The sequence below is a fragment of the Suricata suricatta genome, chromosome 7, assembly GCF_006229205.1.
Source record: "Suricata suricatta isolate VVHF042 chromosome 7, meerkat_22Aug2017_6uvM2_HiC, whole genome shotgun sequence".
Lineage (NCBI taxonomy): Eukaryota > Metazoa > Chordata > Mammalia > Carnivora > Herpestidae > Suricata > Suricata suricatta.
In genome coordinates, this window is record NC_043706.1 from 144658076 (window position 1) to 144672053 (window position 13978).

The following is a 13978-nucleotide window of genomic DNA, read 5'->3' on the forward strand; positions in this document are numbered from 1 at the left end:
GGGGACCTGCAGGTGCTCAGCGGGGCCATCAGGGCCGTGTCCACTCCCGGGGACCTGCAGGTGCTCAGCAGGGTCACTGGGGCCGTGGCCACTCCAGGGGACCTGTAGGTGCTCAGCGGGGCCATCAGGGCCATGTCCACCCCACGGGACCTGCAGGTGCTCAGTGGGGCCATCGGGGCCGTGTCCACTCCCGGGGACCTGCAGGTGCTCAGCAGGGTCAGGGGGGCCGTGGCCGCTCCAGGGGACCTGCAGGTGCTCAGCGGGGCCATCAGGGCCGTGTCCACTCCCGGGGACCTGCAGGTGCTCAGCGGGGCCATCAGGGCCGTGTCCACTCCTGGGGACCTGCAGGTGCTCAGCAGGGTCAGCGGGGCCGTGGCCGCTGCAGGCCTCGCCCTCATATCCGGGTGCCCGGTGCATTGCACCTTCCCAAGCTCCATGTCCTCAGGAGCGGAAGACTCGTCCTCGCGGGCACCCCTTGCAACACACCCTGTTCTCCCTGCGGGGCCTGTGCGTCCCCGTCGCGTGCTGTGTGGGCGCGCTCACAGGCCCCGAGGCCGCTTCCCGTGCAGACGGCGGGGCGCGCCCGGGTCCTGCTCGCCGGGCCCGGGACAGAGCCACACTACGTCCACACTAGGACCGCCTCCTGTCGGCCACCGCACCTGTGTGGCTGGCCCTCCCGCAGCGGGCCGCCCTGCACATCTCCAACCGTCTCGTTCTCGTTTCTGACCATGACCTCTCCTCGGTATTTATCACACGGCCAACACCCGCCAAGGTACGCGGCTCCGTCCTTCCTCACTCAGGATGGGGTCGCACGGGGTCTCCCGTCTCCAGGAGCCGACCGTTTTCAGAGGCGCTTGTGTATTTCCTTCCTGCCTGTCCCGTGGGGGCTGTCTCTACCCCACCAGCCCGGGCGGCGGACACGTCTCCTCCGGGTTCCACACTCCGAGGTCACTCAGAACACAGAGGACCGCTGGGCTTGGGGCTGATTTCTGGAAGTCTGGGCCCTGAATGTTGTCCATCCCACAGCCGTCGGCCACCCTGCCCCGAAGACCCTGTGTCCTCCGGCTCGCTCCGGAGGTCCCTCAGCTGCTCTGCAACTGTCCCACGAGAAAGGTGTGGGGTCCTTCTCCTAGACCCAGGGGCACGTTGGTGCGCTCTGACAAAGCTGAGTGACGCAGCGCGGCCCGGCCGCCCGTGCCCGGCGTCGGCGGACACAGAGCCCCACAGAGTCCTCTCACTGTCTGCACCCCGCCCCCTCCTCCCCCCGGCGGTGGCCCCTCTGGCCAAGAAAAGGTCAGGAGGCGCCCGGCCAACCTGGCCTCCTTCCTCTGGACAAAGGCAGAGAAACAGCACATTTCCAGGCAAACGGCCCGACGGCTCCAGAAAACTCCACATCTTCTGATGAACCGGGGCCAAGAGCTCACTGCCACCCACTCACCGTCGGCTTGTGGGTGCTGAGCACCCAAGGGAAGTAACCTCGACCTTTTCTCAAATACCAAAACTCCCGCTTTAAGTCTCTGCGGCTACCAGACAGGAGACTGAACCACGGCCTCGGGAAGGTCTTCAGGAGAAACATAAAGTCATTCAGAAAGCGCAGCAACTTTTGTTTTTGTTTTATTTCTCTACTAACTCTTGGAGTGAAAGACCCCAGCCCTTCCAACAGAAGCCGGCAGACGAGGCCTCCCTCTCGCCGCAGCCTTGTCCCCCCCGAGGCCGCTGAGGGGGCTCGGAGGGCGGGGTCCGGCGCTGGCAAGCCAGGAAGCAAAGGTCCAGCCACTTGAGAAGGTTCAGAGGTGAGTCTGGGACTTGGAACTTTAACAGGTTCTGAATACTTGCCACACACCACCTTTTCGTGACGTACACATGCTTTCCAGAACTCTCCATGAAGGTACTGACTGAGGTTTCAAGGGACAGGCTCATTGGTGGCCTAGATACCAGGGAGCCGTGTATCAAATACGACAGCTTCCTTGCTGCGTGGCATGTGCCCGACGGGCCGGCCCGCACACGGAGCCCTGCAGTGAGAGCGTGCGGAGTCCCCCAGGCTCAGCGCCGTGGTGGTCCCTTCTCCCGGAAACACCTCCTGGGCCGGGTGGGGACACGGGCCAGGAATCCGCTGAGCCGTGCGGACCGGTCCTCCCTCCCTCGTGGATACGGTGATTGCTGGCACGAGCTGAGGTCCCCGGGGAGGGCGAGCACATTCACTCCCGGCACCCATGTCGCCACCCCCACCAGCCTGCAGTCACCCAGCCCTGGATTGTGCTTGTCCCAGAGTCGGGACGGCCAGGAACGGCTCCTGCCGGCCCACGGGCTGGAGCGGAGCTGGTGTGGGAGGTGAGCACGGCGTGGGGCCGACCACAGGCCTGGAGCCCACGCCGCCCGCGGACTCGGAGAGCAGGACAGACGCAGCCGGCCTGGCCGATGGGCTCAGCCCTGAAGTTGTGTACCGTCACGTGCTCTGAACGGTCGGTGGGCTCGGAGGGTCCAGGCGAGAAGGTGACCGACAGCCGACGGCTGCTGACCCCACGACACCGTGACACCACCAGGGCGTGGGGCGCCCTCGGAGCCCAGGACTCACCCTCGAAGAATACGACAGAAAGGGGTGTGTCACCACGGCAGGAAGAGCCACAGGTGCAGGGACAGCGGGAGGGCAGAGTGGGTGGAGGTCGAGGTTTAGACCCTAAATCACCCACCGTTGCTTTCGCTCGCCCGCTTCCATTCTGGTACCCGTAGGAGCGGAACTCAGTAAACCTGTTTCTTAGGATTCTGTTACAACACCACCACCTGGAAAAGGCAAAGTCAACAGGTGAAATCGTCCAGTCGCTGCCCGCGGGATAGTTAGCTGCCGCCCCGTGCTGGGCGGCAGGGACTGGCTACTCCGGCCCACGTAAGCCCCGTGCTGCTGCCCGGCGGGCTCTTCCCAGGACCTACCCCCACTCGGGAAGGTCGTTCGGCAGAACCAGAATAAACACCTAATAACCAGCTCCGTTTGTGTCCGTGGATTCCATTCCCGGTGACTCACATTGGGAAATAGGGTCCAACGGGGGAGGAGCCAACCTCGAGGGGACAGAGGGACGAGGAGGGCGGTGCCGGGCAGCGCCCACCGTGAGCCACGGCCAGAGCACCCGCCGCGAGCCTCTGCCCGGAGCCTCCGCCCCGGCCCCGCACGGCGACACGAGCCTGGCAGCCCCGTGCACACGCATGGGACGGCAGGGACACCCCCGCCGCCTCGAGCCCCAAACCCATCCTTTGACTCCGAGCTGGTCCCGGGCTGCACGAGCGGAGGCGACTCCGGGAGGCAGGGTTCTCGTGCCAGGAAGGAGCTCCAAGCAGCCAGGGCTCCAGCAGGGTCGGGGGCACCAGCCCACAGAGCGAGGGATGCTGCCTAGCACACAGCTGGCCACACGTAGGGACAGAGACAGTGACGGACGGCCCACCAGGTGAAGGCTTTCCCGGGGCAGGGGAGGTCGGGGATCTGGACCAGGCTTGGAGAGCCACCCTGGCTGGTTGCAGCCCAACGTGCAGGTACAGACGGGACGTGAGCAGCCCTGGAGGGTGCAGACGGGGTGTGGGCTCTCCCTGCCCCCGCGCTGCAGGCCCGGAAACCGCGTGTGGGGGGGTGCGCCTTGGGGGAGCTCTCGGTGCGTGGGGGCCTGCAGGCACACGGGAGGGGCAGGGGGCCTGCATGGGCCCAGGGGGACAAGGCCTGGGGCCAGGAATGAAATTCCTCTGAAGACAGAGGGAGTGAGGAGGGATGGGGTCCCCAGCACAGCCCACAAGTTCGTTCGTCGCCCGCAGGTGCAATGCAGGCGCGGGCTCCGCTGGCAACCAGCTGGCACGGCAAAGTGTGGGGACAGCAAAGCGGAGAGTCAGGAGAGTCAACCCCAGACTCACACAGCCGGGCAGGCCACACAGCCTTCCACGCTCAGATTCTCAGGCACACTTAGACCCCTGCAGGCTCCCACACCCGTGCACGTTCACATGCTTGTGTGGGCCCACACACCCATGCATGTTCACACGCATGTGCAGGCTCATACACCCGTGCGTGTTCACACACTTGTGCAGGCCCACACACCCATGCATGTTCACACTTGTGCACATTCACACACTTGTGCAGACTCACACACCCGTGCATGTTCACACACTTGTGCAGGCTCACACACCCGTGCACAATGGTGGTTTTGAGACGCAGAGCGGGCAGGAGGCCACACAAGGGAGAAGCCGGGCATGTGGGCGAGGTGGCGCCAAGGGCTCGCTGCCACCTGACTCACCACCCAAGCGCTGCGAGGTGGTGACGCCCCTGCGTGCACGACAGCCCCGCGTGACCCGTGCCCGCTGCCTCGTGCCGGGACGCCTCCCCCAGCCCCTCGGGCACAGAAGGGGGGCGCGGGGATGAAATGAGCTTTCACGCACAGGTGGGAGGGCAGGGTCTCCGAGAACGAGGCGGCAGACAGGCGCACGTGCCACCCGAGAGGCACCCGGGGACGGAGGCCTGTGCCGCACGCCTGTGAACACACTAAGCGCGGGGATGAGAACCCACGCGCGGTCCCCGCAGCGGCATCCGGGCAACGGGAGCGAGGAGGGAAGGCCAGCACCGTCACTCAAGTAGACATGGTGTGTGAACACGGGATAGGGAAGCACTCAGTGGTGAAGTCTTGGGGTGATGATGGGGGTCTGGAGCCGACGGCCAAGAGGAACCCTTGAAGACGTCTTTGGTGCAAAAAGGTGGTTTTATTAAAGTGCGGGGACAGGACCCGCGGGCAGAGGGGCTGCCCCGGGACCGCCAGGAGAGACTGGTCACATACTGTGGAGCTGGGGGAGGCGGAGCGCAGGGAAGGCTCCAGCGGGACGTGCACCTGCTGAAGAAGACTCCCCGGACGCTGGGGGCCTGGCTGCTGTCGGGCGAAGGTCGTTCTCCCTCTGGCCAAGCGTCAGCACGGAGACGGCGGGGGGTCCGGGAGACGTGTGTTCTCTGCCGCCTCAAGACCCGTCACTGGGCTGCAGGTGACGAGGAAATTCTGTCTCATCTGCTGTTTCCTTCCTGCCCTTCGTTCCCACATCGCTGTGGAGGGGAGGGAGATGGGCCCGGGAAGCTTAGTCTATAGGTTTCTAGAGATTAGACTGTGGGGAAGATTGCACTTTTCTTGTAATTTACCAAGATATCTGTGAACTGCAGGACTGTTAACCATTAGTTTCCGCGTCCTGGGCACGCACACCCCACCTGAGGGGGTGGCATCAGCTGGCCTCACCACTCAATATGTAACACTTCCCCTTTGGATAAATATTTTATTGCATGTACTTCTACCACTCATCCAGAATGCTCACTCATCAAGATCTATTATTTTCCATTTATACCTGGTGGAATTAAAGCCTTCGCCTCTGACCCTTTCTGGAGTTTGAGTGGTAGGCCTTCAGGTCATTAAAACATCATTACAAGGGCACCTGAGTGGCTCAGTCTTGATTTGGGCTCAGGTCACGATCCCAGGGTCTTTGGATCAAGCCCCAAGTTGGGCTCTGTCCTGACAGTGCAGAGCCTGCTTGGGATTCTCCCTGCCCCTCACCCCAGCTCGTGCATTCTCTCTCACTTTCTCTCTAAACTTAACAAAATCGTTACAAAGACCCCGTAGGGACAAAGCCATGGCTGTGGCTGTTGGTCTGTATGAATGAGCCTAGCAGAGGGCGGCTGGCCCGGGAAGAGGGCCCGCCATCCCTTACCGTTAGGCAGTGTGTTTCCATGGACCCAGAGCGGGCCTGGGGCATGGCAGATGCAGCCCACACGTGGCTGACGAGGTGCGGGAATGAAGTGCGGTGGACTCTAGACCCTCAGCTCTACAGCTGAACGCTGGTCACATGCCATCCCGCAACCGTTCCCGGAAATATGCATACAACCTTCTGTGTGTGTTTTAAAGAATGTTCTCTTGAGGTGTCCTTTACATACAGGGTGTTTAGTTTGCAAACACACACACTCAGGGAACCCACGGATGACATGTGATGACAGACATGGCCATCTCCCCAGAAACCGGCCTGTGACGCTGTCCAGACTGGCCCCTACCATGATCTTACCATTCCTGCTGTAGGCTTCAGTTGTTCCAGAACATCCCATAACCTGAGTCAAAGGCTGCGCACTGCGTTCTGTGTGGATCCCTCTACTCTGCATTATCGCTTGAGACCCACCCTACCCCTGACCTACCAGAAGTCCGCTGCGCACGCTGCCGCCTGTCCGCACCCGACGGGGGGCGTCGGGCTAGTTCGCATCTGAGCACCAAGAACAAAGCCTCTGTCAGCGTTCTCACACATCTCACATAACTCCAGCTCCAGCTGGAGCGGAATGTGAGAAACAGGGTTGATGCACATACAACGTTTTGATAACCTGCGAACAAGTTTCCAGACTGTTCCATCGGCAGACCCTGCATGCCCCGGGGGAGTGGCGCCCCTGCCAACGCCACTCGGTCCCTTCAGTCTCTGGCGGTCACGTGAGTGTGCACAGGGGCTCCCGGTCTGCTCTGAGCCCCCCCCAGGGGGCGCCGTGGAGCGAGTTCCCTCAAATCGCCATAATGTACCTTTCACCAAGTGCCTGTTCATGAGTCTTGCCCATTTTTGGTTGTTTGTCTTTTTCCTACCAACTATCGTGGTTCTGGGGTTGTGTAGACACAAGCCTCTGCCTGACCCAGTGAACGTATTGTATTATCAGTGTTCCTCCTGTCCTGGGCCTGCTGACTTTCCTAATGCTGTCTTTTGAAGAGCAAAATATTTTTTCTTCATTCAGAACTACAAGGATCTAACTTAGCCATCCCCCACAAATTTTTTAAGGTATAGTTTCCTTTAAAACAACCACATCAGGGGCGCCTGGGGGGCTCAGTCGGTTGGGCGTCCACCTTTGGCTCAGGTCATGATCTCGCAGTTCGTGGGTTCGAACCCCACGTCGGGCTCTGTGCTGACCGCTCGGAGCCTGGAGCCTGCTATGGATTCTGTGTCTCCCTCTCTCTCTGCCCCTCCCCCGCTCATGCTGTGTGTCTCATTCTCTCTCAAAAATAAATAAAACATTTAAAAATTTTAAAAAAATAACAGCAAACTGCATGGATTCATTCCATATCTGTGAAAGAAAAACATTATTTTATTTATTTCACAGTGGAAGAAAAACCAGTATGGCTTCACTTAGGGAGGCTTTTATTTTCATATTTTCTCATCTACTTGTAATGCATCTGAGCCGCCCGGGCTGATCCGCCGCGGCTGGAATGTGACTCGGCGTGCCAGGGCACTTGGGACGCAGGTCTGAGAGCAAAATTCCAGGGTTTTGGTGGAAAGTTTAGTGTTTTCTCCATGCCTGGTAGATACCTAAGCCACAGAAGCACGGTGCTTTCTGGAGGGCAGAGGCCACGGACAAGCGCCGTGTCCGATGAGGGCGGCACTGCAGCCAGCGCGGGCCGAGGCCGAAATCCGAGACTCTCCGCTGAGCCTGCGCAGCAGAGAGAAAGGACCATACGGGGCCCACCCTCCCGCTCTCATCCAGCTGTGTCACCACAATCCTCCCCACGATGCACCTTGGAGCTTCTCCCTGTAAGCAGGTGGCTCTGCTATTCAAATGACAAGTGACAAGGGCCTGTCGCGGATGCAGCTGGAGAGCCGCGTGCTCACCTCAAGGCGTCAGAGGCACGTGTGCCAGGGCCACGAACGGCAGGCTCCCGAGTCCACGCAGGTCAGCGTCGACTCCACCCACCACACTCGGTCACCAAGTGAACACAAGAGCTGGTTCCTCTGGTGACAACATTAAATTTAGCACCACCGGCAGAATGAAATGTCCCTGCAGACCCCACAGCCCACACTGATGCTGATCTGGACAGAAGTGTCCCACCTGCGGTGCCCTTGGGTCTGTGGGCACCGGGCCCCCTGCCCTGACTCCCGGGCTTGTGCCCCGTGGAGGAACCACCCTGCGCGGGCCCGCCCCCGTGCCCACCCCCACCCTGCCTGTCCCCATCTTCCTTGGGACGCCTCCCTGGGAGGGCTGCCCCTCCGCACAGCCTGTTTTCTCATCCTCAACTCCGAAATCACACACAACCCCCTCTGTTCCTCCTCGAACTCATGACTTCTCTCTCGTGTTGCTCGCTTTACTGCCTCTGGGCCCTTGGCCCTCCTGTCCTGCGCCTAAGCTCCGCCAACCCACTCGCTAATCCTCTGGTGAAACCCCCGGTGGAGTGGCTCCCAGGGAGTGTGAGCGGTCCTCCTGGCCCGAGGGCCATACCCGCGGCTGGAACCCCAGGGGCCGAGCGGAGAGTCACTCACCCGGGGAGTGTCCGAACAAGCCCAGACCCCGGGCCCCCTGGGCCAGCAGCCCCGGGTGCTCAGGAGTCACTGTGAAGCTACTAACAACAGCAAAACTTAGGCTGGGAACACACGGAGGAAACAAGCCGACAGGTTATTTCTAAGTTGGGCCTGAAACAGAGCCGGCGCCGACTGAACTGGTGCGGGCTGGCCTGTGCGTTCAGGCTCCTGCGAAACGCCTGTGTGGTTGAACCTGATGAAGTTGCCCTTTTCACAGAGCACAGCCAGCCGCACGCTGGTCACTTTATACAGTTCCACCTAATGAGGTCCGCAGCGGGCAGCCACCGGGGATCTGAAAAGTCACCCTTCCCAGCGCGGCGGGCCGTTCCCGTGGGCCCTGCTTGCAGGCTGACGGGCCTCCAGGCCCGATCACGGATCCTAGCCGCTGCTCCATCGGACAGTCAGCCGTTTGCACACCAGCAGGAACAGCACCCTCACGCAGAGCGCCTTCCCCGAGTCCGGAACATGAAGTCAGTTCTGCCTCAGCTAATGAAGAGCACAGTCCCAATCTGAAAGGAATGCCTCGGGGAATGTCAACAATGAACAGAATCTGTTTATTCCAGAATTTGTCTAGACCACCCCTCCGCACAAGGCTTGGGCAGCCGCGATCACATTCTTGCTTTCTTGTCTACAAAAACATGGGCGTGCCAAGAGCGTGTGAGCCCCATGACACACGCCACAGAACAGGAATCATCTTGTCATCCAAACCCCACGAGGGACCTTCACAGGGGCCTAGTTACTGAAACCAGCGCAGGAGGGATTTTCCATCGGAGGTCAGCGCCCCTCGCCGCCCCGCCCCCTGCCCTGGCCCACCAGGCCCCCACCCCCGCCTCCGCTGGTAAGGACCCACCACAGACGGCCCACCCGACGGGGCCCCCCCCCCAGCCGCTGTGCTGAAGCTCTGTCTGCCTTCCTGTAAAATGAGGGGTGCTACCTCAGAACAGCCCGGCAGCATGAGGGAGGGTCAACCTCCCTTCACAACTGCGAGATGCTCCCAGACCCCACCTCCGCCCCGCCCTGACCCTGTCCCAGCCAGGTGTCCTCAGAAGCGTCATGGGGCCTTGTTTCTCTTGGCAAGGACTCCCTCCATCGCCTGTCACCTCTGGGCCCCGTTGTATAACCGTCAGAACGTCTGCACCCCCACATCTGGGCTCTCGGGGTCCGCTGCCCCCCGGGCTCCAATTCCACCGGCGGCCACCGCCTCCTGGCCTCTGCTGCCCCCCGGGCCCCATCCCCCCCCGGGGCCCCGATTCCATCAGTGGCCACCTCCCCGCCTCCGCCATCTCCATCCTGGCGAGGCCGCATCACACACCTTCAGCAAGGCGGCTCCCCTGGCACCAACCCTGGCTGCCCGTTGCAGGCCAGGCCGGGGCACAGGCGGCCCCGGGGCCCTGCTGTCCACTCCCCCGCTCGTCCGTCTCTGGCGGCCACCGGGCCAGCCACTCGGGAGAGCTCTCACCTGCGCAATGGCTTTGACGAGCTTATTCTGTCCTTCGTTTTCCCTGGGAAAGCTTTGTAATGTTTAGTTGTTTTTTTTTTTTAACACATTAGTTTTTCTCTAAAGTATTATTTGGCTCTTATTACTGACATTCAGTAATTTTAAATTTCTTTTTCTCGGTCATAGTTGATGTAACTGGAACCAGGTCTTAATTTGGAGAAAATCCATGTAAAAATGAAAACAATATGTAAGACAAACAGCACTTACCATGAAGTCACACACGGAAGCGGGGTGTGGAGGGCACAGGTGCTCTTGCACCCTGGCCGGAAGGTAAAAGGCCCTCGTGCACTTCCGGGGGTCCACCCGACGGAACTGAGGCAAGGTCTTGACCAGGTCCTCATGCACCAATGATCACCGCGGCATCACTCACGGTGCACAAAAGGGGAAAGTCACCCAAGTGGCCACTGACAGACGGACGAACACAATGTGGTCTGGATGGGCCCTGGGGACATTATGCCCAGTGCCAGCAGCCCGTCACGAAAGGGCCCCCTCACAGGAGGACTCCACGGTCACATCCACGGACAGAGGGACTCGGGGAGGAGGGAGGCGGGGAGCCCGGGCTCAGTGGGAACAGCTTCCGGTTTGCGGGAGAAAATTCGAGACACGGACGTTGGTGGGGGCTGCGTACCAAGTGAACAGAGTTAAGGCCACCAGACTGTGCACTTAAGTGGTTAAGACGGCGGTCTTTATGTTACGTGTATTTTACCAGAATTAAAAATAATATGAAAAGTAAACAATTTGAGAGAATGTAGCTGGAATTAGGAATATTAAGTAAGATTCTGCAGGTTCGCTCGCCCATCAATGCTTTGCTTACCTGTTTTTCACTAGTTTTAAAAGAATCTAACTTTAACAAAAGGAGACACTATCATTACTATAAATGGATAAAATAACTCTGTTAGAAAAATAAAAGAGTTTTTCTAAAATTTGCTCCTCCAAAATTACAAGAGAAAGCACGTACACTTGCGGCCGGGCAGTGTGGGATCCCAGCGTGGAGCCCGGGGTCACGCCTGTGGCTTCTCAGACGGTGGCCGCCAGCGCGCTTCAGCTCTTGGAAGGGAGGGGCGGTTGGTGCTAGAATTTACCAGGGTGTCTCCAGGCTGGGTGGCATTGCATGCCGCTGCCCACTTGCCATCTGGAACAATTCTAGAAGCTTCCTGACCCTCCTGGTGGCCCCAGAGAGACTTGGCTCTGGGGCTTTGGAGGGCAGACCCCTGCCATCCGTCCCCAGGACATGCGCTCCTCTCTGTGGGGGGTCGTGTGGGGGCCAGGGGCCCCGGCCCTACCGGGGGGAAGGGCCAGGAAGCCAGACTGTGTGCAGAGGCCCCGTTCTGCAGGCAGAAGCAGGGCAGGCGGAGCGGAGGCTGCGAGCCCCCATCTCGGCGGGGACCCCTCTCACCCCACAAAGTCTGGTAGGAAGCAAACGCTGGGTTATTTTTATTGAAGGACATTCTGTTGTAACTTGACCACATCCTGTGCACAAGTGCCGGAGGCCAACTCCGCTTCTCCAGGAGGGACCGTCCTGCGGGCGGGACACCAGCGTGCGGGACACGGAGCAGCCGCTCGTGGATCCGGAGCCCGGCCGCGCGTCCCCCTCGCGCCCGCGGCGCAGCAGCGGCGGTGTTATTTGGCTACAAAGAGCTGCAGTTTGCCGTCCAGGGTGGCGGTGGCGAGCTGCAATTGAAGATGAGATGTGGCTCAGGCACTTGCGTTGACCGAGGACCCTGTAGGGTAGGAAGCCAGGATGCCTCCTGCGTGCGCTTTCCGTCCTTTCAGTGTTCTGAACCACGGAACAGAGCGCATTAAAAATAGTTCACCCTCCACGTGCGGCAGGTGCTGGACTTCTACTCGATGGCCGTGAACGGCAGGTCATCACCGCTCTGATGTTTGTGCGCCTCAGTCAGAAGAGGACGGGGGCCTCTGGGCACAGCCGCCAGCTCTCAGCCACTGGCTGCCAGGGGGCGGACCAGGGAGCGGGGCAGGGATGGAGCCACTGCCCAGGGTGCGGGGCGGAGGGCAGCTGGCTCGGCGGGCGGGGCAGACGGGGCGCAGGCCCCCTCCTCCCGGCCCACTAATGCAGTGAGGGGGGTCGGTCCAGGCAGCACCCCCACCGTGTCTCCGCTGCCGGGACACAACTCCGCAGACGCCCGTTTAGGCTGGAAGGTGTGTGCCCGGTGTGAGTCGGAGCCCCCAGCCCCCCATGGGCAGCCGCCCTCCGTCCTCACGCCACCCTTCCTCCTGCGGGCACTGGCCTCTCTCCCTCTGCCAGGCCGCCAGTCCTCCGGCCCAGAACCCACCCCGAGGACGTCCCAGCTTTGTCTCCTGAGAGCCCCCCCCCAAGTACAGTCACACTGGGGGTCAGGGCCTGACCGTGTGCAGGGGCGAGGGGCGCGCCCTGCCAACCACGGCACAGACACAAGCCACGCCTTCCACTCTCAGCGACACAGACCCTCTGCCCCCATGTCCACTGTCTGTTGCCTCCACCTGCCTCTGGGCTCAAGCGGGGAGATGGGTGCAAGGCACTGACCCCTGAGTGACCTGCACGTAGCACACGGGACTTGGGCCCGGCGGCCACAGTGACCTCACCTGCCCGGGGGGTTCAGGAAACAGATGAGTCCCGGGCTCACTACAGAGTCTGGTCTGAGGCGCGGAGCCGGGTCTGCTGCCCCCGATCCCATGCTTCTTCCTGGGCCGTGAGGGGCACGTGGGGGGCACGTGGCTGTCCACAGCCAACAGTCACCCCACGGGCTCTCGGTGGCTTCTAGTGTCCGGCTCCACCAGCACCGGGCCGGCTTACTTCCCAGGCCCCCAGTGGTCTCTGTTCCACCAAAGAGCAGTGAATTTTATCTCTAAAGATCATACAATGGGGTGGGGGCTGGTTAACTAAAAACAGGGACTTTCATTCTACAGGCCAAGGAAGGGTTACAGACCCACAGTTTAGAGACTGTCCTCAGAACCGGGGACAGAAGGGGACCCGGCGCGGCTGCTCACGAACGACTCCACACGGGAGTATTCACACAGCACGCCTCGGGCTGTGAGGCCCTGTAAGTGGCTGCGCCGAGATCCTGCGCTTCGGCCCGCTGCCCGAGGGCCTCCTGGGGGTCCTCCGTGCCCACGACTCCAGGCCACCCGCTCTCCTCTGCCCAGCAAGACACGGCCCCGCCTTCGAGACTGCTCCTCCTTCAAACAACACACTGGCACCAGCACCCCACGGCTGCCGCGCCGGTCCCGTCCCGACGGCCACCACGCTGAGGGTCTCGACTGGCCGCTGGGCCCGGGTCGGCCACACCAAGTCACTGTGCGACCCCTTCCGTGTCCGGGTCAAGAATGTAAACAACATGCCCAGGTGGGGGCACTTCAGTCTCGGGCGCGGATCTGTGCGTCTCTGGGGGCGTGGCAACGGCTCGAGTCGGTCCCCCCCCCCCCAGCGCACCCTTTCCTTCCCGACCCTCGTGTCCCCAAAGCCTCCACAACGGACCTTTCCCACCTGCCCACTTCGGGTCGTTACTGCCATTACGATAAGGCAATTCGATACAGCTTTGACACCTGAACCGATGTAGTTTCAAGTTCTTTACCGATATATGGGAACAGCGCCTCAGTCAGGCCACAGCTGGGGCACGCAGAGCCCACTGCCCGGGAAGGACAAGACGGCGGGCAGAGGAGCAGTGTACTTTCATGACCTTTGACCTCTAAAAGCCTCTGCCTCCGAGTAGCTGAAATAGTCAATAGGGGAAGACTTCTGCTTCTGCCCCCACAAACCCAGAAAGTCCCGGGGCTGGGAGGGACAGAGGACCACAGGTGCAGAGCCACCAGCTCCGTGGGTCCTTCGGAGGTCCAGGGTCCCTGCTTCCCCAGAGAAGCAGGTGACAGGCACCCAGACGGCCGTGGGTCCCCACCCAGGAGCACAACCCACGAGGCAACAAACACTGTGCGGGGTGGTGGGCAGAAGGCCGGGAGCGCCGAGCCGGAGACGCTGCGCGGTGGGCCGGGCCCGCTGAGGTCTCTGCAGACGGGGCCGGCTGGGGGGCGCCCGCGAGACCCTGTCTCCCGGCTCGTCACGTCTGCTCCATAAATTCGCAACAGCGGGAGCCTGTCTAGCTCGGGCCATAGGACAAGCCATGGCCCGGAGCCCAGGAGGCCGAGGCCAGCAGGCTCCGCGGGTGCGAG

At 61.3% G+C, this 13978-nt stretch overlaps 1 protein-coding gene and 1 long non-coding RNA gene across 2 annotated transcripts in view; both read right to left on the bottom strand.

Annotated features, from left to right (window-relative positions):
* WDR27 (WD repeat domain 27) overlaps positions 1-13978 on the bottom strand; it is a 123133-nt gene that overhangs the window by 3641 nt on the left and 105514 nt on the right. The gene's annotated exons all lie outside the window — the stretch shown is intronic.
* Positions 7088-7920, bottom strand: LOC115296242. The gene is made up of 2 exons (XR_003910802.1): positions 7633-7920; positions 7088-7453 (listed from the first exon to the last, which is right to left on the bottom strand). It is a non-coding gene; the product is annotated as an uncharacterized LOC115296242 (long non-coding RNA).